At 37.2% G+C, this 19734-nt stretch overlaps 1 protein-coding gene across 2 annotated transcripts in view; it reads left to right on the top strand.

Moving 5' to 3' along the window:
* The window catches only part of SPIDR (scaffold protein involved in DNA repair), a 479623-nt gene that overhangs the window by 153487 nt on the left and 306402 nt on the right, over positions 1–19734 (top strand). The gene's annotated exons all lie outside the window — the stretch shown is intronic.

The raw sequence follows: 19734 nt of genomic DNA on the forward strand, positions 1-19734 counted from the left end.
GGGCATCTGACTTCGGCTCAGGTCACGATCTCACAGTTCATGGGGTTTGAGCCCCGAGTCAGGCTCTGTGCTAACTAACGCTCAGCCTGGAGCCTGCTTCGAATTCTGTGTCTCCCTCTCTCTCTGCTCCTCCCCTACTCACACTCTGTCTGTCTCTCTCTCAAAATAATAAATAAACAAAAAAAAAATAGACAATGTTTAATTTTTAATAGATGAGGCCAGGTGGATTTGTAGCCAAAACTGGTAGGCAGTTCTCTAGGCATGTGATTCTCTTTGTCTAATGTCTCTTTATTTATTAATAGCCATTAAGAAAACAAAAAAAAAAAAAAATTTTAAGCAGGGCCTCTAAGGAAATATCTCTAACAGTTTTACATTCTCAAGCTATTAAAAATTTCTTATTTTGTTCCATTTCTTTTATGACGGTTGTCATTAAATCAGTAAGATGTGGATGATGAAGGAAGGGATTGTATAAATTTTGGATTGTTACAAGTGTTATTAAGAGCCTACCATAATAAAAAGGCTTTTTCAGTTTGACTTTATTCAAAGTTACATATTGCCTGCATGCTTAGATTCATATTAATGTTGGTCCAGTGTTCCAGAAAGTCTGTTTCAATCACAGGAAATCTATCATCTTAAATGTTCTTAAGATACGATCCTTTCTAAGAAAAAGCTCATTTCAAAAATCTCTCACTAATTTTTAGGGGCTTTAATTTTATTAGGCATACTTTGAGATATTCATTGAGTAATAATGCAGTTATTGGGCAGATTAAATGTTTTAAATTTTGATTATAAGAACCAGTTATAGGAAGCTATATGAGGATGCCAGAGGAAAAAGATTATCTCTTGTGGAAAGTAATATGAGCTGAGAGCTGCCCGCAGATGACTGCCATTAAGAAAGCAGGGACCTCAGTCTGACAACTACAAGGAATGCAAGGAACTGAGTCCTGCCTGCCACAACTACATGAGCTTGGAAGAGGATCCTGAGCTCCAGATGAGAAAGCAGCCAGCCAGCACCTTGTTTTTAGCCTTGGGAGGCTGAGTAGAGTACTTACCATGCCATGCCTGAACTCCTGTTTGTCCACATAAAGGTTGAATAATAGAACAAAGCTAATAAATGGGTGTTGTTTTAAGTGACTGAGTTCAGTGCTTTGGTAATTTGTTAATAAAATAATAGAAAACCAATATAGGAGAATGTCAATCAGTCTAGGGATATCCCAGTGCCAGTGACCAGTCTGATATTTGGGTTTTCCCTTCATAACTTCTGTTGTGCTGAGGCCACAGTGGGTACAAGTAAATACTAAGTTGAACTTTAAAATTTATTTAGACTTCTGGGGTACCTGGGTGGATCCGTCGGTTAAGCCTCTGACTTCAGCTCGGGTCATGATCTTGTAGTTTGTGAGTTCGAGCCCAGTGCTGGGCTCTGTGCTGACAGCTTGGAGCCTGCTTCAGATTCTGTGTCTCCCTCTTTCTCCTGCTCCTCCTGTCACGCTCTGTCTCTCTCAAAAATAAATAAACATTAAAAAAAATAATAATAAAATAAAATTTCTTTAGACTTCTAATTTAGGCAATTTAGTTTATTGCAGTATATTAAAGGTGCACTGAATGATGAGAAAAGAAATCTTGGTATTTTCCTTAGTTTCATTTCTCTTGTTGTTGTTGTCGTCATTTTATTATTTTTTTTTATCTGTGGTTTCCCTTACCTAGAATAGAAATTGAGAAAAGTCATTTTTCTTGAAACACAATCATTCTGCAATGGGGTTGGCAAACTATAGCTTGCATGCCAAATCAAGCCCCGTGCCTGTCTTTGCAAATTTTTATTGGAACTCAGCCACCCTCACTAGTGTAGGTGTTGTCTGTGGTTGCTCTCATGCTACAATGTCAGAGTTCAGTATTTATAAAAGACATTGTATGGCCCAAAAGTCTAAAATAGCGACTGTATGGTCCTTTACAGAAAATTTGTAGATGGCGATTTGCTTTAAAACCATATTCATTTAACCTTAAATGGCTTCCATGGATGGGGACTGATACCTTTCGAGGTCTTGAATATACTTTATTAAAAGAAATGTATCCAGCTATCCCTGATTACCTGGATTAGATTAGTTGGTACCCCTGACTCTACTGAAGTGATGGAAATGTGTTAAAATTAATAAAATCCTATAAACTATGTGTCTGGGATCCCTAAGACCATCCTCAGGCCTAGGGGTTTGCTGGAAGGAATCATAGGACTTGGAAGTCATTATTCTTAAGGCTGTGGTTTATTATAGCAAAGGACACAAAGAAGTTAGCAAAAGGATAAGGTACATCAGAAACAACACAAATGGAAAGCAGGCTCAAGTGTTCAAGAGTCCTCTCCTAGGGGAATTGCAGAGTACACACTTGATTCCTCTAGCAATGAATTTTTCAGCAACGTGTGCAAAGTGTTGTCTACCAGGGAAGCTCACTTGGTTTCTGTTGGGGTTCCATCATGTAGGTAACTGTGCTTGTGTGACTGACTGCAATGACTGAAACTCCAGTCCCTCAGAAGGAAAGCAGATGTTCACCATAAATTACATTGTTTGCACAGACTGTCTAGACAAAATTGTACAATGTGGCCAAGGCACTGAGTGTGCAAAACATTTCTGTCAGAATACTCCCAACAGATCAATTCACATGTGCCAGTCAAGGGCCAGGCAGGAAAATAGGCCCTTCTGAAAATGCACATGGTTGTACCAATTCAACCTGAGTTAACACTTCATGAACACCCCATAATAAGTGTTCAAAAACACAAAATTTGTGTTCAGAAGCAAACACAAAATGGTTGCTAGTTGTAAATTTTCTGCTAGTTATAATTATATTTCAAATATATTCTTTTAGTGATTTGATTATTTTAGTCAGCATTATCTTTTATTTTCAAGTAAGAAATTACCTACATGACTTCATAAAAACCCCAGGATAACTTTATAACATCATGGGTCTTTAAAGTTTCACCAAAATAAACATTGTTTTATATGAATTTACAGTTTAAACCAAATATGTTCTCAGGAGTGAGGTGTCCAGGACTACTTTTGCTCTTCCTCATTTTTACAGAGACTGAAACACTCTGGCACTCTTTTTCACAGTTCATGTTCTTGCATGAATGTCAAAGATTAATCGTTTTCAGAGATGACTTATCTCCATAATATTGTTTTAGCTCATCGTGGCCAATAAAATTCCCAACACTATATTAAATATTATCTCTTAGTTTTTGAAATAATGATGAAATAAGCATTATGAAACATTATACCTTTTAAATTCCTTTATTAAAGTCCTTGATGTATCACCTTTATTGAACCTCATAGTTATGGGAAAGTACACAAGACAAATTTCTTCTTTAGAGATCATTGATTTTGCCTTTTTTGCTGAAGTTAAATGTATATACATGCATATGTATATATGAGTATGTGTGTGTGTGTGTATGAGTATAGCATTTTTCCCCTATTCTTTTGGCTGGCATTTTCTAGACAGAGCCTGGTATTATTTGTGTAGGATACTGTGTAGATAGTGGGGATTCCCGAGATTATTCCCTTAACTTGTATAGCTCTGGGCATTAACAAATAAATCATTTAATCTTCCTCTGTTTCAGAGTGCCTATTTTGCCTTTCCTCACAAGAAGTCTTGTGAGGATTATTTGATCAGATTTGATTATTTTAAGGAAGCGTCTTCATGTAGGTATATGTTATGGTTAGAGTCATCTGACTGAAATCTGATGAGGGCCTTTTCATGTAACCTTGGACTAGAAGGAGGCCCTGGGCCTCTGAAATAACTGATAGTTGATTTGCTCTGCAGTTAGTATTTTGGGCTATTAGTGGCTCAACTCAGTTGTGAAAAAGTAGCCAGATATACATCTCTAAATGGCAAAATCCGTATCTTACTAATTAGTCTTCTGATGTCCAACACTGAGCCTTGCTGTTTCCTGGTTTCTAAACCCCAGGCAAGCAAGAGTTCCATGAGTTTGATAGTCCATCAGAAAGGCTGCTAGGAGCAGACTTGGGCCAGGTAAGGTTGAGGCCAGCCAAAAGCCTGTAGACAGAGGGAAGGAAACCCATCTGGCATATGCAGAAGCACATTACTTCACAGTCTAAAATAATGGTTATCCACAAGAATAATTGTAAGTTGTCGAGAAAATATTAAACTGTATTGATAGAAGTAGAGTAAGTTATGGAAAACTCATTTCTGAGGTATTTCCATTAAAATGATTAAAGTATAAAGTGTTTAAAATTTTCCGTTTCACAAAATGCTCGGTGAAAAACTGGGCAAACCGTAGTCAGATATGTTTAGGAAACACTGCATATTACAGCCCCCTCTTAGAGTTCACAATGCTTAAAAGCTCTTGAGAAATCTTACAGCAATTCAATTTTATCCAGCCTAGTTTATTCAAACTGATTTGATACCTATTAACATCTCATGGAACTTGTGTTTGGAGGTGCACATCCCGGTCCACTGTATAGGGCTGTGTCCTTGCAATTGTACTGTTTTTGCTTTTGTTTATGGCCTTTGTTCTCTCAGGACACTTACCTGGCTTGTTTCTGTTAAAGCTTTCTGCCTTCTCTAGGCCCCTCTGAATCTCTTCCCTTTTTTTCCCTCCCCAGTCCACCATTGTCTAAGATTTCAATTCTTTATCTTGAATAAAAACAGAGCCTCGCTTCTAACCAGAAACAACCCGTGTGTCCTGCCTCTGGTTCCATTCGCATTAATGAACAGATTGCTTTTTAGAACGTGCTGTGATTTGGGCTTCTCTTAATTTTGAGGCCCCGGTTTTGAGGATCAGTTTTGAGGACCCTTCAGCCTCCAGCAGACCAGGAACAAGGTATGCTGCCACTGCCCGGGTGTGCTGGACGGCAGTGTTGCAGAAAGACTCACGCTGTGTCTGTCTCTGAACATATTTTAAAACAGAGAACGGCCGAATAGGTTGTGTCACAGACCATTTCCATTTTCCACAGTTATACGCTGTCTTTCTTGGAGAAGGAGGTACTTCTCTTGTCCTCTGTAATCACAGTAGCCGGGTTACGGCGGCCTTGTTCTGAGCAGGTCTCCACTTGTCTGCGGATTTCTGCCCTTTGGCCTATGCTCAGAGCTGCTGCTTGGTGAACTGTGACTGACCCAGCAGGTTCCTTCTAGAGCATTGTAATTTCTGTCTCCCTTTCTCTTAAAGTGCACCTTTGCCCTGCTGTTTCTATTTCTCTTTGGGTTCCTTAGAGCAGACTCTTTGGACCTTAAGATGAGGTGGAATGGTGCTTTTGTGAACCAAGGTGATAGGACTTGAGTTCTGTTGTTCTCATCGGGCTGGAATTTGAGGTTGGAAACATATTTGAGGAAGGCAAGCCAAGTGGTTTACAGAGGCGTGACCATGGGTGTAGCTTGTTAAACCTGTTTACCTCAGAAAAGATTTGTTTTTTTTCTTCAGTGTGAGAAAACCTATAGGTCTTGTTTTTCCTCACTAGCTGGCTCCAGTTTTCATGGATAAAGTTTCAATCACAAATATATCAAGCAAATGGCGAAAGTATATCTCCTATCAGTAGTTTAAGACCTTCTTGTCTAGAATTGTGCTGTGTTCATTGATTTTTAATCCCAATAGAAAATAAAATTCTATTAGCTGGGAGTCTGATATATATATATAATCAATCCATTTTTGGTGGTTTTGCTATCCTTTTCCACACAGCTGAGCAGTTCTTGATTAATAGCCAGAGAAGAGCCCAATTCAGGTGTGTGTGTGTGTGTGTGTGTGTGTGTGTGTGTGTGTGTGATTGCATTGAAATTTAAAGACCACTTGGATACAAATTTTGGTGCCCCCCCCCCCCATTATATCCATTGTACCCAGAATGATACACAGGAGGCACTCAATTAATTTGTTAAATGAATGAATCCCATTTTAGTCTTGGGAGTGGAAATGAAAGCATTTGCTAACTAATTTTGTTGGTTTATTAGCCACCAGTCGTCTTTCATTCCCCTTAATTTTTAAGAGCTGTCTTAGTTTTTGTGATTTTATTTGCCACAGCTGCCGTGGCTTATTTTCTGTGGCGTTTTTGCTGTTGCCCTCACTGTCCACCTCTCATAACAACATTTAGTGGTTAGGGGCACCTAGGTGGCTCAGTGAGTTAAGTGTCCGACTCTTGATTTCACCTCAGATCATCATCCAGTTTGTGGGATTGAGCCCCGCATCTCGCTTTCTGCTGCAAGTGCAGATCCTGCTTGGGATTCTCTCTCTCCCTCTCTCTCTGCCCCTCCCCTGCTTGTGCTCTCCCTCTATCTATTTCTCAAAAATAAATAAATAAACATTTTAAAAAAACATTTCACGGTTATTATTAGATGTAAAAGCTTCTAGGCAGTCAGGGTCTTAGAATTCTTTTGTTCTTTCTTTAAAATGCCATTGACTGTTCTCATTTGTAGTGGGCTTTAAGAAACAGAGTCTGAACACAGGCTAAACATGGTGACTTTAGTATAGCCCGGCTCTTGGTGATCTCATGAGATCTTACAAGGGCAGGCCTGGACCTGGTCAGTAATTGAGTGAGAGTCCTCAGCAGAAACCATGACTACAGGATGTGGCATGGGGAACACGCCTGGCCCTGCGAGTCAGGGTGCAGCCAGCACCTGCCCCCTCACCTGCAGGTATACGAGGGGTCTTCCATGACCCCCACTCCCAGCCTGCCTCCCTTCCTCTCATGGACACCTTCTCATCTGGGCTGTGAAAACAAGGGCTTGGGACTTTTGTTTTGCATGAAATATGAGTCAGGTGAGCCGTTTAGACTTATAGTTGGTTATCTGAAAGAGTGATTTTAGTTTAGTTCCTATTTCCTTTTCTTTGTTTTACCAGCTGAGTGAGTAAGTAGCTATAAAGGTGTCATTTAAAAATAAAGAAGTAGTTATTTATTACCAGTATTGTGCTGTTGCTTTTGGTGAGTTCAGAAGTAAAAGCTTTAATTTTTAAATTTTAGAGAGCAGTGTTTTTTTACCTGGCCGATTTGTTTCATTTGTCATTGTAAATTTACCACGGAGGCACTATTTAAATCTGCTTATCTTCTGCTTTTTGATTTTGTTAGTAGACACAATTTTTATCTAAGAGGACCCTACTCATGTAGACATGCATTTAGATTTAGATTTGATTTACATCAAATCAAGAAATTGGGACACTTCAGTTCAGGGGTAGTTCTTTAATTATTCAGGGATATCACTAACAAGAATCTTTCCTGAGCATTCCATGAAGAAATTTGTAGATAGGATTAAGTTGGCTTCAAGGTTATCAGATGAATTGCAGAGAGCATTGTTTAAAATTTATTATAGTTACTTAAAATTTATATTTTTAAAGGAAAAAGATAGTGATTGTGGAATATCCACCTATTTAGAAAATTGTAGGATTTTTTTTATTACTATTCTTTAAATCAGTTTACCTAAGTATGTGTACATGCTTCTTATTTTATCCCAACTCTTCCTGTTGCCCAAATGTTGCTTGCATAACCAAATAACTGGCAGATTTTAAAGGAGAGAAACAGTGGGGTCTTTTTATTCTTCATTTTGCTGTACAGTATTAAAGAGTATCAAAATAAAGAATCCCTGAAAGTAATGGAAGTCATGGAGTCATTGTGGTCCCTATCATGCAACCTGAGGGAGGTTGCCTCTATGATGAGGCTACAATCACATAAATATACCTTCATGTTCAAGGAGCTCAGGAGGATGAATGCTGTGGCTGGTTTGTTCTCACCCATGTCCACAACACAGGTATTTTAAAGATCAGAGTCTTGGATCATTTCTTCTCCAGTGACTTTTTTGCTAAGCAGCTGCATTTCAGCCTCCTGCCAGATGGCTCTCTCTGTGCTAGTTCTGTGATCATTTAAAACTCCCTGTCTTGGAAATAATATTTTCTTTTCCCTTTCTTTGTTCCTGAATGTGTTCTCTATTTCAGTTAGTAGCACCACTATCCTTAGTGGCAAGAAATTTGGCCTCTTGGTTCACTTGAACCAACTGACTCTTCCTCTGTCGTATTTAATTAGCACTGTTTGGTTACCAAACAATTTTAGAATAGTGATTATTAAAGTAGTAGGCCAAAAAAGAATTAACACTTAGTGTGTTGAATTACTTTCAGTACATGAAGATGTTGTCAAAACTTAATTTGTTAGAGCATTTCATTAGTGGGGTTGGGAATAGAAACAAGTCTGAATGCATGGACTTTACCACTCACTCAGATCAGTTACTGGTACCAAGAAGCCACATTCAAAGGATGTGAATGAATTTGCCCAAATTCATCATCATAATGATGAATTTAGAGCGTGTTCCCATGGATGATGGATCTGTTGGTTTGTCTTTATGTAAGGGAACGTGTGTGCTGTCTCTCTCTCTACACACACACACACACACACACACACACACACACACAATCTGTAGGGTTATATTGTTCTTATTATCTTTTGCTTCCCAGTGTGAACTGTAAACTTTCGTTTGTCTAGACTTGTTTTTATATATCTTGAATATCCATTGTAGTTTACTGCCTTATGTGCTTTCTTCTTTCTTCCTTCTCTCTTCTCATCTTCATCATTTAAGAATTTTCCAATGCTTTGAGACCTGGTATAGGTTTTATCTCTTTCAGTATCTATGCTGGTTTCAGATCGGACAGAAATAGTTCTTCACCCATTTGGAACATTTAATGTGAGCCATGCTTATAATATCTCATTTATTTGATTTCAAGCTCTTTAAGAAACTGTTTCAAATTATATAATTATGTATAGCAGCACTATCAACAATAGCCAAATTATGGAAAGAGCCCAAATGTCCATCAACTGGTGAATGGATAAAGAAGATGTGGTTTATATGTACAGTAGAATACTAATTGGCAATGAGAAAGAATGAAATCTTGCCATTTGCAACAACGTGGATGGAACTGGAGGGTATTATGCTAAGTGAAATAAGTCAGTCAGAGAAAGACAGATAGCCTATGTACAAAAACTAAAGGAGTTCGTGACTACTAAACTAGTCCTGCAAAAATATTAATGGGGACTCTTTGAGTGGACAGGAGAGATCAGAAGTGACAGTATGAAGGTAGGAAACACAAAAGCAGTAAAAATATGTCTGTAAAAAAATAAGTCAAGGAGCTCACAAAATAAGAGGTTGTAAAATATGACAACATATACCAAAAACGTATGAGAGAGAGAGAGAGACAGAAATAATTAGTTCAAAATTAAATGACCATCAACTTAATGCAGAGTGCTATATGCAGAAGAAGTTATATGCAAACCTAATCATAATCAAATACCAAAAGCCACTATAAATATCCAAAGAATAAGGGGAAAGGAATCCAAATATATCACTAAACAAAATCAGCAAACTATGAAAGACAAGAAAGGATCAGAGAAAATCTTCAGAAACAACCACAAAACAAAATCACAATGAATACATATTATCAATAATTACTTTGAATGTTGATGTACTAAACTCCCAATCAGAAGACTCATAGGGTGACAGAATAGATAAAAAAAACAAGACCCATCTGTATGCTGCCTACAGAAAACTCATTTTAGACCTAAAGACACCTGCAGATTGAAAGTGAGGGGACAAATATTTATCATGCAAATGGATGTCAAAAGAAAGCAGGAGTAGAAATACTTATATTGAACAAAATAGAATTTAAAACAAAGTCTATAACAAGAGACAAGGATTTTATATAGTAATAAAGGGAACAATCCAACAAGAATATCTAACAATTGTATATATGCACCCCAACATAGCACCCAAATACATGGAACAGTTAATAACAAAAGAATTAATTGAAAATAATAGAATAATAGAGGAGGCTTTAACGGCCCACTCACATCAACAGGTAGATCATCTAAACAGAAAATCAACAAGAAAACAATGGCTTTAAATGACACACTGGGCCAGATGAATTAAACAGATATATTCAGAACATTCCATCCTAAAACAGCAGAATATACATCCTTTTCAAGTGCATATAGAACAGTCTCCAGCATAGGTAACATACTAGGCCACAAAACAAGCCTTAACAATGTCAAAAAGATCGAGGTCAACCATGCATCTTTTCTAAAAGACCACAATGCTATGAAACTGGAAATCAAACACAAGAGAAACTCCAATAAAGACCATGAATGAGTCAACCGAGAAATCAAAGAAGTAAAAAAGTACATGGGGAAACAAATGCAAATGAAAACACAACAGTCCAAAACCTTTGGGCTGCAGTAAAAATGGTACTCAGAGGCAAGTTTATAGGAACCCAGGCTTAATTCACGAAGCAAAACAGATCTCAAATAAACAACCTAACCTTACACCTAAAGGAGCTAGAAAAAGAACAACAAACAAAACTTGAAACCAGTGGAAAGAAGAAAATATTATTAAAGATTGGAGCAGATATAAATGCTATAGAAAATTTAAAAAAAGATAGACCAATGAAACCAGGAACTTATTCTTTGAAAAAAAAAATCAGTAAATTTGATAAACCTCTAGCCAGACTTATCAAAAAGAAAAGAGAAAGGAACCAAATAAATAAAATTACAAATGAGGAGAAATAACAACCAATGCCACAAAAATACAAATAATTTGAACATTATGAAAAATTATATGCCTATTAAACAAGCTTAAAGAAATGGATAAATTCCTAGAAACATGTAAATTCTGAAAAATTAATCAGGAAGAAATAGAAAACTTGAACAGACTGAGACCTAGCAAAGAAATTGAATCAGTAATTTAAAAAACTCTTAACATATAAAGGTCCAGTTCCAGTAAGCTTCACAGGCACATTCTACCAAACATTTAAAGAACTCTTCTTCTCAAACTATTCCAAAAAACAGAAATGGAAGGAAAATTTCCTAATTCATTCTGAGACTAGAGTTACCCTCATACCAAAACCAGATAGAGATACCATTAAAAAAGAGAACTATAGGCCAGTGTCTTTGATGAACACAGATGCAAAAATTCTCCACAAAATACAAGAAAACAGAATTCAACAATACATTAAAACAGTCATTCACCACTATCATGTGCTATTTATTCAGTATTTGCAAATGAATCACTGTGATACATCACATCAATAATAGAAAGGATAGGAACCATATGATCATTTCAATAGCTGCAGAAAAAGCATTTGAAAAAGTGTAACATCCATTCATGATAAAAACCCTCAAGTAGTAGGGTTAGAGGGAACATATTTCAACATAATGACTATATATGAAAAACCCAGAGCTAACATCATTCTTAATGGGGAAAAACTGAGAGCTTTTTCCCTCAGGCCAGGAACAAGACAAAGATGTCCACTCTCTCCACCCTTACTCCACATAGTACTGGAAGTCCTAGCCACAGCAGTCAGACAACAAAAAGAAATAAAGGGGATCCAAATTGGCAAGGAAGAAGTCCAACTTTCACCATTTGCAGATTATATGGTACTCTATGTAGAAAAGACTCCACCAAAAAACTGCTAGAACTGATAAATGAATTCAATAAAGTCACAGGATACAAAATCAGTGTACAGACACCTGTTGCATTTCTATACTTTCCAAAGAGAAAGAGAAATTAAGAAAACTTTCCCATTTACAATTGCACCCAAAATAATAAGATACCAAGAATAAACCTAACTAAAGAGATGAAAGACCTGTACTCTGAAAACTGTAAAACACTGATGAAAGAAACGGAAGATGACACAAAGAAATGTGGACACGTTCCATGCTCATGGATTGGAAGATCAAATATTGTCAAAATGTCTATACTACCCAAAGCAATCTACACATGTAATGCAATCTCTATCAAAATGCCAACAGAATTTTTCATAGAACTACTACAAATAATTCTAAAAGTTTTATGGAAGCACAAAAGACCCCAAATAGCCAAAGAAATCTTGAAAAAGAAAAGCAAACTTGGAGCCATCACAAGTTCGGACTTCCAGTTACATTACGAAGATAGCATGGTCCTGGCACAAAAATAGACATATAGATCAATGTAACAGAATAAAGGACCCAGAAGTGAACCCTCAACTGTATGGTCAATTAATCAGTGGCCAATTGACAAAGCAGGAAAGAATATCTACTGAGAAAAAGTCTCTTCAACAAATGGTGTTGGGAGCACTGGACAGCTACATGCAAAAGAATGAAACTAAACCACTTCCTTAGTCTATACACAAAAATAAATTCACAATAGATTGGAGGCCTTAATATGAGACCTGAAACCATAAAAATCCTAGAAGAGAACACAGGCAGTAACCTCTTTGACATTGGCTGTAGCAACTTTTTCTAGATATGTCTCCTGAGGCCAGGGAAGCAAAGGAAAAATTATTGGGACTTTATCAAATTAAAAAACTTTTGCACAGCAAAGGAAGCCAATCACAAGACTAAAACACAGTCTACAGAACGGGAGAAGATATTTGCAAATGACATATCTGGTAAAGGGTTAGTACCCAAAATATATAAAGAACTCAACTCCCCAAAACAAATTATAACAAACACTTATAAACAAACACTTATAAAATAGGCAGAAGACATGAAAAGACATTTCTCCAAAGCAGACATCAAGATGGCCAACAGATGCATGAAAAGATGCTCAGCATCACTTATCATCAGGGAAATACAAGCAAAACTACAATGAGATAACACTTCACACCTGTTAGAATGGCTGAAATCAACAACACAAGAAACAATGATTGTGAGGATGTGGAGCAAAAGGAATCGTCTTGCACTATTGGGGGGAGTGGAAACTGGTGCAGCCACTGTAGAAAACAGTATGGACATTCCTCAAAAAGTTAAGAATAGCTCTACCCTATGATTCAACAATCTCACTACTGGATTTTTACACAAAGAATATAAAGGCACTAATTCAAAGGGATACATGCACCCCTGTGTTTATAGAAGCATTATCTACAATAGCCAAGACATGGAAGCAGTGCAAGTGTCCACTGATTGGTGAATGGATAAAAAAAGATGTGGTGTGTATATACAATGGAATGTTAATTCAGCTATAAAAAATAATGAAGTCTTGCCATTTGCAGTGCCACGAGTGGAGCTACATAGTGTAATGCTAAGTAAAAAAAGTCAGTGAGAGGAAGAGAAATACTATATGATGTCACTCATATATGGAATTCAAGAAACATAACAAAGGGAAAATAGAGAGAGAGAGAGAGAAAAAACAAACAAACAAACCAAGAAGCAGACTCTTCATTAGAGGAGAAACTGGCAGTTAACAGAGGAAAGGGTGGTGGAGAGATGGGTTAAATAGGTGATGTGGATGGCAGTTGTCGTGATAAGCACTAGGTAATATAGGGAATTGTTGAATTACTATATTGTATACCTGAAAATAATATAGCACTGTTTGTTAACTATTTGGAATTAAAATAAAAACCTTAAAAAATGTGGAAGAAGATTGCTATGTCCTGAATTTTGTTCCCCTCCCCAAAATTCATATGTTGAAGCTCTCTCAGTGGGATAATATTTGGTGATGGGGTCCTCGTGAGACAGGAGGGAGATGTCTCTCTCTCTCTCTCTCTGCTCCTTGAGGACACCGCCAGAAAGTGGCCATCTGCAAGCTAGGAAGAGCTCCCTCATCAGCAACCAAATTGACTGTCACCTTGATCTTAGATTCTCCAGCCTCACAGATATCAATGGTTTTGTTTGTTTGTTTGTTTGTTTTTTTAAGCTACCTACTCTATGGTGTTTTGTTATGGCAGCCTGAGCTAAGACAGAAATTGGTACCAAGAGGGGGGATTCTGCCATAACAAATAGCTTGGAATGTGTCAGTGGCTTTCAAACTGTGTAATGAATAGAGACTGGAAGAGTTTTGAGGTACAGTGAGGGAGCTTCTAAAAGTGATTCTGGTGAGAGCCCTGACAAGAAACAATAATCTTTTGATATATTTGGTTAAGTAAAAAGTATTATCACAATTAACTTCACCTGTTTCTTTGTATTTTCTTAATGTTGCTACTAGAAAACTTAAAATTACTTATGCTTCTTTAATTGGGTAGCACTGAAATAGAACTACATGTGTAAACGTGGATAAATATAAAAAAACAGAATATTGATTCAAAAAAATATAGGTTATTCAGAGCTGTGTTCAGAAGACACCATTTTATATACAATTTAAAAACTTGAAAAAGAATACTAATCAGGGTGTGTGTGTGTGTGTGTGTGAGAGAGAGAGAGAGAGAGAGAGAGAAAGTAGAATGCTAATGAAATACCAAGTGCAGGAGAGAGATATCTATAGGAAGGAAGAAAAGAGGAGCAGAAAGAGATACATAAAATTTCAGTTGCATCATTTAAAAGAAACTGTGAAGGTAAATTTGTATCCTTTTAATATTGACATAGGGTGATAGGGTGATTAGTGTATGTATTTTTATATCTTTTTAATACTTTTGTACATTTAGAGATTTGCCAGTGTCTTTTTTTTTTTTTTAAGTTTATTTATTTTTGACAGAGATAGAGTGTGACTGTGAGCTGGGGAGGGCCAGAGAGACAGGGAGACACAGAATGCAAGCAAGCTCCAGGCTCCGAGCTGTCAGCACAGAGCCTGACGTGGGGCTTGAACTCACGAACTGTGAGATCATGACCTGGGCCGAAGTCGGACACTCAACCTACTGAGCCACCCAGGTACCCCATAAATAGCCATTATCATTAATTCTTTTAATATTTCTAAAAGAATTTTTCATTTTTGGAAGCTTAAACTGAGAAATGGGAGAGTCTATGAAGATACTTATCCAAAGTCACAAAACAAATAGCTGAGGTGCAATTCATAATCATCTTTCTTGTTCTAAACTCATAGCTCTTCCTTCCCATTAGTCCAATTCTGTAATATAAAGATGAAATGTAAATAAGCTTATGAACTGCAGGCTCTTCCGACCTAACTTTGTCTTTTCCCCTTCTCCCAGTGCATGCACACATACACCTCTGCACACATGTGCATGCACACACCCACATGCACATGTGTGTACATGCACACACCATCCTTTCTGAAGGAATATGTGTTCCTTACTGATAGGCTTGGGCCAAAACAGGTGGTGTCTGGGGCGCTGTATTTCCTCTCTGTGTCCTTGTGAAGAGACTTTGTACACATTCTTCAGGGATTATCAGCTCAAGAGAGCTCAAAATATGATATGCTAAAGTGATAGTTTCTATTTATCTTTTCCTAAAGGTGTTATTCCTTTTTTGTTTTCTCTCAGAAATGCCTACATGAAGAATATATGAATTGTTCTGCTGGTTAAGGCATTGCTTGTGTGTTTGATTGGCTGCTAAAGACATTTGTTGTGTTCCTCATTGTCCTTTATATACAGATCCTCTTACAAATCAAGGAAAAAAACTTTATGTGAAAATAAATGCAAGCTTAAAAACATAAAATTTAAAACAAATTCTTGAATTAATTACTGGAAGGGCTAAAAATAATAGCTAACATTAACTAAATGCTTAATGTGTTAGGCATTATTATATCTCCAACTTATAGATTAAGTACCTTGCCTAGGGTAATCAGCTAGTGAGGGACAGGGCTGAGGCAGAGACAGTGTTGGGGTCAAATCCTGCTTTTATTGGTTAAAGATTTTCTAAGCTGTGCTACCCCAAGTGATCATTCTTTTCCACTCATATATCTGCTATATACCCAATGAGTCTGGAATTATCCATATACTGCTTTATAATTTTTAGTTTGGCTTTTACTTATTTCTGTTTTGAAATTGATTTGCAAATATGCAAAAGCAAGGACAGACTTGAAAATTTCCTTGAATTAGCTTTAGCAGCTTAGGGAGCATGTGGGTAGTAGGCTTTCAATGTATTCTTACATATTCGCTAGTTCTCATTAAATTTGTGACTGCCTAAATCAAAACTACTTAAAATTGATTGTCATGGATTGATGCCAAGAAATTCTAAAGTACTACCTAAACTTCTACTAAATCTTACCAATCTTACTGCTATTAAATTCTTCCTTGAGGAAATTCATTTAAATTTTGTGGCTGTGGTTGGAGGATAGACTAGAGTCTGGAGTACATTTTTATTTTAATTATTTAACTTCAATTTTGTCATACAAGTTGTGCATACTTGAGCAAATGTGTCTTTTTATGCTGTCCTTTCTATCTTTGAAAGCAATTAAAATATGCATTTCCAAGCTTCCTGGAAGAATTTTCAGGTCTCCTATTTTCACCTCACCTTCCATTTATTCCTTTTTTTGTTGGTTTTTTGACTTACATTTTTAGAGCAGTTTTAGGTTTACATTAAAATTGAGAGGAAGGTTTAGAGATTTGCCATATACCTCTTGCCCTGACACGTGTATAGCCTCCCCCATTATCAACATTGCTTACTGGAATGGTACATTTGTTACAATTGTTGAACCTGCATTGATGCATCATAATCACTTAAAGTCCATAGTTTATGTTAAAGTTTACTCTTGGTGTTGTCCATTCTGTGGGTTTGGACAAATGCATAATGACATATATCCATCATTATATCATACAGAGTATTTTCATTGTCTAAGATTACTCTTTGCTCTGCCTATTCATCTGCCCCTGCCCATAACCACTGGCAACCAATGATCTTTTTGTAGTCTCCATAGTTTTGTTTTTTCCAGAATGTAATATAGTTGGAATCATACACTATATAACATTTTTTGGTTGGCTTCTTTTACTTAGTCATATGCATTTAATGTTCTTCTGTGTTTTTTCATGGGTTGATAGCTTACTTACCTACAGTGCTGACTAATATTTCATTATGTGAATGTACCACAATTTATTCATTCACTTACTGAAGTACATCTTAGTTGCTTCCATATTTTGGCAGTTATGAGTAATTAATTGCTCTAAATATCTGTGTGCAGGTGTTTACATGGACATAAGTTTACAGCTCCTGTGGATAAATACCAAGGAGTGTGATTGTGGGGTTGTATGGTAAGAATATATTTAGTAAGAAATCTCCAATGGTCTTCCAAAGTTACTGGACCATTTTTCCCCATTTATTCTTCATAGCACACAATTTCCAAGGTCCCATAGGTTTCTTGTATCTGTGCAATCACTTTTTTCTCAAATCCCAAACCCTTTTCTGTCTCTTTTCATCTGAATTCAGCTTAAATGTTGATAATATTCCCACAGTTCCAGCCTGGACCTTCTCTTCTCACTTTTACAGAATTTCCAGCGACAGTCTTTTCCAACTGACATACTTTCATGCAGTTTCTATTTTGATGATTCTTGAATCCCACATGACTTTATTAAAACTCCAGACCTGTAAAGACAACTGCCTATTGGTCAATTTTACCTCAGCTATTCCATAGACATCACAACCTTAACATATCAAAACCAAATTATATTAGCAGCTACCCCTCTCCAGATTATTTCCTCAAATCCCTTTCTGGGTGAGCACATTTTTTTTGTTGCCCAAACACATGCTTGGGGTCTTCTTTGAGTCTGCCTTCACTTTGACTTTTCACGTGTGAGAATCCTCTAGTATAGTTACATCTCTGCCCTCATTTTCTTTCAAGTGCACCTCTCCTGTTCTTACTCCCACTCACATCCTCTGTTTTCTGCTTTGATTATGAAGACCCTCTAGCTAACTGCTTTCCCACTGGCAGGCTTTAGTACCTTCCCTCTCCCATATTAGAGTCTGTTATTCAGAATGTGGTTTGGATAATCATTCCATATTAACATCTGATTTTGTTAGTCCTTGTGGAAACTGCCAGTGGTTCCCTCACGACCTCAGATTAAAGCCAGATGCCCTGCTATGGTTTGCACGGTTCTCGTGCAACCTTTTCTCTTACTGCTGCTTGTAGGTTTTCCTGCATGTGCTGTGTTCTCTCTGGCCTCCTATTAGTGCTCCTCTTGTTCCTTTTCCCTGGAACATGCTCTTCTCTCTGCCTGATTAACTTACACTTAGCATTCAGCTTTAGGTGGTGGCTCTTCTTCCCTTCTCCCTGTGCCCTCCCTGGATTTTTTGTTACTCTTACATGTTCCCCATGGAGCCTGAGCAGTACTTTGGTTGCAATACTTCTAGCACGTTGTTTTATACCTATAGTAGTCCCTCTTGTCTGTGGTTTTGTTTTCCGTGGTTGATTACCCATGGTCAACTACAGTCTGAAAGCAGATGATACTCTTTCTGCCTTATCATCAGAAGGTCATTAGTAGCCTAATGCTACATTCACAGGCCAACATCATTTACCTCACTTCACCTCGTTAAGTAGTCATTGTATCATCTCACATCATTATAAGAAGAAAGGTGAGTACAGTACAATAAGAGTTTGAGAGAAAGACCACATTCACATAAATCTTATTATAATATATTATAATTCTATTTTATTACTGGTTACTGTTATTGATCTCTTACTGTGCCTAATTTATAAATTAAGCTTTATTACTGGTATGCGTGTATGTGAAAAAGTATAGTCTGTGTACGATTCGGTACTATCCATGGTTTCAGGCATCCACTGAGGGTCTTGGAATGTTTCCCCACAGAGAAGGGGGTACTGTTTCATTTCATTTTGACCCTCCCTCCCCATGAATCGCCGTGTTGCCTTCACTTCTGCATGTGAGTCTCCAGCACAGACCAAATGTGGTTGGTTATTTGCTGACATTTTTCTAGGATAGTGGTTCATAATTGGGGGTGATTTTGTCTCCCAGGGGACATTGGTGATGTCTCGAGACATTTTTGATAGTTATGACTGGTGGGACCATGCTGCTCTCATCTAGTGGGTAGAGGCTAGGGATGCTGCTAACCAGCTCTACAGGGGACAAAAGAGCCCCCACACATTATCCAGCCCAAAATGGCAGTAGTGCTGAGGTTGAGAAACCCTGCTCTAGGATGAAGTGTAAAACTTGAGGGTATTAAAAGACTTTTCATAGCAAAAAAATGAATTGAGTTTGGAGTTCTCAAGTAATGTATGCAAAGTTTTAGTGTAAAACAACTTAATTTTCAGTCTAAACTGCTTTGGTTCTTTTTTGTAGCCTACTGTTAATATATATTCAGAATTTGTGTTGTTGGGAAACATGTGACTTTAGTGCTTATTAATGGGTTATCAGCTACCTGCAGTAATTTAAGCATGCAACTGAGATTGTGAAAAGGGTAGTGGAACTAAGCTCTATGTTTGAGAAGTTTTTTTCATTTACTTCTCTTATTTTAAATGTATCTAGGAACAGGTGACTACCCAGGCAGGTTTTTGGAGGTGTATGGATGAATGATATCCTTTTTAAGCTGTTAAATAAGGATTTAGGTATAAAATCTTCATAAAAGGCCAAATGTAATAAACTTTTTGTTTTACATAGATTAGCAAATGATGAACATTCTAGTGCTACCCTGCACACTCACACATGCATGCACTTGTAACCATCGATAGTAACCCTCATGTACTTGTATTCTCTTCACTCTCTTTAGCCAAGTGTCTCCTATAGTGCTAGGGACACAGTCCTTGTTGATCTGTCAAAATAGGGCTCCTCATGAGGGATCCTATGCCTACACTACAAACTGACCAGGTACAGAAGATCCATTTCAACTGAATGTACTGTTTACATTTAAGAAATTTAAAATTTTGTATGAGTATTCCATTAGAAAATGTTACTAATACACTGGAAAATTAGAATGTCAAAGGATAAGTTATTGCTATCATTAGAACAAAACAGGACTGACCTGTACAACCAAGTACTGGGAAAATAAAATACATACCACACTTAAATATTTTAGTGTGTGTCTAGGCAAAGACAGAAGTCATCATAGAAAAAGTTTTGATTCTCTCCAGGATGGGCTATGTGATCCGATCTACTGTTTTTTAATCCAGTTTTCT

Source organism: Panthera leo, chromosome F2 (assembly GCF_018350215.1).
Source record: "Panthera leo isolate Ple1 chromosome F2, P.leo_Ple1_pat1.1, whole genome shotgun sequence".
NCBI classification, from domain to species: domain Eukaryota; kingdom Metazoa; phylum Chordata; class Mammalia; order Carnivora; family Felidae; genus Panthera; species Panthera leo.